This window comes from Delphinus delphis, chromosome 17 (assembly GCF_949987515.2).
Source record: "Delphinus delphis chromosome 17, mDelDel1.2, whole genome shotgun sequence".
In the NCBI taxonomy this organism is placed as follows: Eukaryota; Metazoa; Chordata; class Mammalia; order Artiodactyla; family Delphinidae; genus Delphinus; species Delphinus delphis.
In genome coordinates, this window is record NC_082699.1 from 44385364 (window position 1) to 44391363 (window position 6000).

Below are 6000 nucleotides of genomic sequence, written 5' to 3' on the forward strand. Positions count from 1 at the left end.
TCCCACTCTCTTGCCTGCCTTTGAGCCACTGCCACATGCAAATGATGGTGGCTGACTCCTTTGCTAAAACAAGCTCTGAATAAATAGCCTTTGCTTGTTCTCATTTGGGTTGTTTTCACTTATTTCCACATAGCTAAACTATATCCTTAATTTTTACATGAATCATTTTTATTCATGAATAAATGAATCAAAATGACAGGATAATGCAGTAGAATGTTTTTCCTAGGAGCTGGATGGCAACTCAACATCTGATGATATACAATACCATCCCCCATTCCAATCCCTAAAATAACTGCAGTTGTGGCAGTTGTAACATTTACATATTGTTTCTTTACATTTTCTTTTTGATAATCACTGATTCTTTCCTTTTTGTGAAATTACATATCAATACTGGATAACAACTACATATACTCCGTATCACATTTAACTAGAAAACAGCATTCTTTTTTTAATTTTTTCATTTAACAGTTTAATAATTTTTTGAAGAAGGAACATAATTAGTTTAATACATTCATTAGGCAATTTCTTAACTTATTCAAGATAACTACCCTCTGGACCTGCTGGTTTAGATTTATTCTAATTGTTAATATATTCCATTACATTACTTTGTTTCTTTGACAAACTGATGAGATAATTCAGTTTTTTAATGCTTCCCTAAAGTTTTAAAACTCTAATATTGCTCTAGGGTTTTGTAATTTTTACAAATAGAGAATACATTATTTTTTTCTTTTTCTCCTCCTTTTTTTTCTCCCCTCCTCTACTTTTTCTTAAAAATGAATTTGAGCTCTAAGGGATTTTTGGACCTGTGTGGGGCTCTCCTGCAGGCCCAGCACCTAGAACAAAACCTGCCATGATATAGTAAATGCTCAATAAATATGTGTTAAATTAGTGAATTATATTTAATGAAGAAATAAAGATTTTATTATTGGAAGTTATAAAATAAAACAACAATAAGATACCACTACAGACCTTTTCAAAAGGTCAAAATCCAAACACTGACAACACCAAATGCTGGTGAGGATGTGGACCAACAGGAACTAACCACAACATTGCTGGTGAGATGGCAAAATGTTATAGCCACTTTGGAAGACAGTTTGGTGTTTTCTTATAAAACTAAACATACTCTTACCATATGATCCAACAGTTGTGCTCCTTGGTATTTACCCAAAGGAGCTGAAAACTTATGTCCACACAAAAACCTTCACATGGATGTTTATAGCAGCTTTATTCATAATTGGCAAAACTTGGAAGCAACTAAGATGCCCTTCGGTAGATAGATAAACTCTGGTACATGCAGACAATGGAATATTACTCGGTGCTAAAAAGAAATGAGCTATCAAGCCACAAAAAAACATGGAAGTACCTTAAATGCACATTACTAAGTAAAAAGCCAACCTGAAAAAGGTTACATACCGTATGATTCCAACTACATGACATTCTGGAAACGGGAAAACTATGGAGACAGTAAAAAGATGGGTGGTTGCCAGAGGTTAGTGGAGAGAGAGGTGAATAGGCAGAGCACCGAGGATTTTTTAGGGCAGTGGCACTACTCTGTATGATACTATAATGGTGGATACGAGTCATTATACATTTGTCCAAACCCATAGAATGTACACCACCAAGAGTGAACCCTACCTAAGGTAAACTATGGACTTTGGGTGATTATAATGGTATATGTAGATTCATCAAATGATTACAGCAAATGTACCGCTCTGGTGGGGATGTTGATAATGGGGTGGCTATGCAAGTGTGGGGACAGGGAGTCTATGGGAAATCTCTGTAACTTCCTCTTAATTTTGCTGTGAACCTAAAACTGCTCTAAAAAAGTCTTTTTAAAAAAGTTATAAAGAACATTAGTAGATTGGTCAAAATAAAAGATCTCTTAATTTTTAAAAATTGAAGTATAGTTAATTTACAGTATTGTATTAGTTTCAGGTGTACGGCAAAGTGATTCGGTTATACATATATGTGTCTATACATATATTTTATTCTTTTCCATTATAGTTTATTACAAGACACTGAATATAGCTCCCTGTGCTATACAGTAAATCCTTCTTGTTTATCTATTTTATATATGGTAGTGTGCATCCCATACTCCCAAATTATCCCTCCCCCCCTTCCCCTTTGGTAACCAAAAGTTTGTTTTCTATGTCTGTGAGTCTGTTTCTGTTTTGTAAATAAGTTCATTTGTACTGTTTTTTAGATTCCACATATCATATAATACTTGTCTTTGTCTGACTTATTTCACTTAGTATGATCATCTCTAGGTCCATCCATATTGCTGCAAATGGCATTATTTCATTCTTTTTTATGGCTGAGTAATATTCCATTGTGTGTGTGTGTGTGTGTGTGTGTGTGTGTGTGTGTGTACCACATCTTCTTTATACATTCATCTGTTGATGGATACTTAGGTTGCTTCCATGTTTTGGCTATTGTAAATAGTGCCACTATGAACATTGGGGTGCATTATCTTTTCAAATTAGAGCTTTCCTCTTTTCTGGATATATGCCCAGGAGTGGGATTGCTGGAAGATCTTAATTTTTGTGTGTGTGTGTGTGGTACACGGGCCTTTCACTGTTGTGGCCTCTCCCGGAGCACAGGCTCCGGACGTGCAGGCTCAGTGGCCATGGCTCATGGGCCCAGCCTCTCCGCGACATGTGGGATCTTCCCGGACCGAGGCACGAACCCGTGTCCCCTGGATCGTCAGGCAGACTCTCAACCACTGCGCCACCAGGGAAGCCCGATCTTAATTTTTGATCTGCCAGTCAGGCATCAGTGATCAGGAAAAATAAAATGTCCATTAGCTTGAATTTCCTATCTCCTTACCTGAAACCAAACCAACAGCAAGTGATTCTCTAATAATCAGGGAGCAGGAGAACCAAAGGTTTGCTGCCATAGGAGAGGGATACTACTCAGGTTAGTATGAGCAGGCAGAAAGTCAAGTCCAAATATCTGGAGTCAAAAAGCCATCATTTTAACCTCAGCCCTAAATTCACTAGTGGGGATGAACACAATTTTAAACTCTTCTAAGCCTTATCTGAAAGGGGAAAAAAAAGAAAATAATAATGGTACCACTCTCATAGCATTGCTCTTAATATAATGAGATAATGTCTGTAATATACATGGTTCACTTCCTGGCCAAATTAAAAATCAGCCACCAACAATAAAGATCTATAAATATTTTAAACTGAGGTCACTGTCTCAGGATTCCACAGCCCATTTAGTCAACATTTACTGTGTCTCTGATTATACTAGTAGACTCTAGAGCACTAGAGAGTGGTAAGAAAAAACAGCCCCTGCCCTTGGCACATTTACACTCCTCATGAAACAATTCAAAAGCACTTACAAAGTAACTTGAAAATGAGTGCAGATTATCCTCTGTGTCAGTACAAAAGGAGAGTGGCAGCAGGTGTACATTTCCCTGGCAGCAGAGAATAAGGGAAAAAGAGGCCTTTCATGACAGCAGTCTTGACAGCCCCTCGTTTTCAACAATGACACAGAGCTCCCGCTCTCTGCACCCCAGGGCATCCCATGTATATCTAACCCAGGCTAGGCATAGGAGAGGTGGCACGGAAGACTTTTGGCAAACAGTGAACTTCTATTCGGTGCTTAGGGACTAGACTAAGTACTGGGGACTCAGACACAGGTCAGAGGACTTCACTGGCTAACAAGGAAACATAAAAGTTCTGATAAATGCTGTGAGAACACAGATACAAAGGGTCTCCAGAGAGTGACATAACCAGCCAGGGAGTGGGGGGAAGGTGATCAGCCCTGGTGTCCACTGAGCAGAGTTTTAAAAGGCAAACAGGAGTGAGGCAGAGGGGAAGAGAGAGAATGACAATCTGAAGGAGAAAGCAGCATTGCCATGGGAGAGGGATACTGGTTAGAGGGCTGGAGCAAAGGGAGTATGAAAGGGGCAGTGGCTCGGTTTCAACCCTCTCAAAAGCAAACAACTATATTCGAAGTACTCTAGCATATCAGCTTAAAGAGTAAACTGAGATTTGGATAAATTTATTTGATATCAGCTGAAAAAGAAAACAGATTTGGATAAAATTTATCTTATATGGTAACCAATTATTATTAATTCATCAATTCAATTAAGATTTTAAACAAATGAGAGACACACTCAAGATGTGTACTTCAATAAGATCACCCAGATCATAATTTTTCTTAACCCATGACTTTATTTTTATTAAAATATTTATTTTAAACATATAAGATCATTCAGCTCTCCTCAGGTGACACCCAAATAAGCTTCAAGTCATTAATATTTACCAAAACACATGAAAACATTAAAGAAATAAAATTACATTCAGTTAATCTAAGATTAACAAGTTCTGGGGATCTAATGTACAGCATGGTGATTATAGCTAATAATACTGTATTATATACTTGAAAGTTGCTAATAGGGACTTCCCTGGTGGCTCAGTGGTTAAAAATCCACCTGCCAATGCAGAGGACACAGGTTTGAGCCCTGATCCGGGAAGATCCCACACACCGTGGAGCAACTGAGCCCGTGCGCCACAACTACTGAGCCTGCACTCTAGAGCTCGCGAGCCACAACTACTGAGCCTGAGTGCCACAACTACTGAAGCCCATGCGCCGAGAGCCCGTGCTCCACAACAAGAGAAGCCACCACAATGAGAAGCCCACGCACAGCAACAAAGAGTAGCCCCCACTCGCCGCAGCTAGAGAAAGCCTGCATGCAGCAACAAAGACCCAACGCAGCCAAAAATAAAACATAAGTTAATTAATTAATTTTTTAAAAAAAGAAAGTTGCTAAGAGAGTAAATCTTAAATGTTCTCACCAACAAAAAAAGAAGTAGTAATTATGTGATGAGATGGAGATGTTAGCTAATAGTATGGTGGTAATCATTTTGCAATATATAAGTGTATCAAAATAACATGTTGTACAACTTAAACTTACATGATGTTATATGTCAATTCTACCCCAACAAAGCTGGAGAAAAAAAAGAAATAAAATACTTTTTTCCTTTAAAACAAGTACTATAGGGCTTCCCTGGTGGCACAGTGGTTAAGAACCCACCTGACAATGCAGAGGACACGGGTTTGAGCCCTGATCTGGGAAGATCCCACATGGCGTGGAGCAACTAAGCCCATGTGCCACAACTACTGAGCCTGCACTCTAGAGCCCGTGAGCCACAACTACTGAGCTCACATGCCACAACTACTGAAGCCCGCATGCCTAGAGCCCGTGCTCCGCAACAAGAGAAGCCACCACAATAAGAAGCCCGCACACCGCAAAGAAGAGTAGCCCCTGCTCATTGCAACTAAAGAAAGCCTGGGAAAAAAAATAAATAAATAAAAAGTAAAGAAAGCCTGCATGCAGCAATGAAGACCCGACGCAGCCAAAAATAAATAAATAAATAAATAGTTTTTTTAAGTACTGTGTTTTGAACATATACTTCCCTCTCTTGAATAATAACACACAAAAAAATTAAATATCTTTGCCACCCTAGCCCATAAAAATTGGAATGTATTGTTTACTTTCTGCATGTAGTAATATACCACTTAGTCATAAAGTGATGCATATTTCAACCCTAAAGGCCAAAATCCTCTGCCCTTAAACACCTAACATATGTGTATGTATATACATATACATGCATGCATATCTTAATTCTCATTCATCATAACTATTATATATCATTATCATATGATTCATTATCATATCGTGATAATCATTATTAATTCAGCAATTCAATTAATACTTGCTGCATCGTCTATCATGCACAAGATATTCTGCTAAATGAGGCAGAGAGGTGAATAAAACAATTCTGCATTTAAGGAACTTGCTAATGGTGGAAAACAAGAATTTAATACAAATAAAACATGCCATAAATACCGTAAGAAAGGTATGAATAAACACTAGATCTCGCCTTCCCTGGTGGTGCAGTGGTTGAGAATCTTCCTGCCAATGCAGGGGACACTGGTTCGAGCCCTGGTCTGGGAGGATCCCACATGCCGCGGAGAACTACGCCC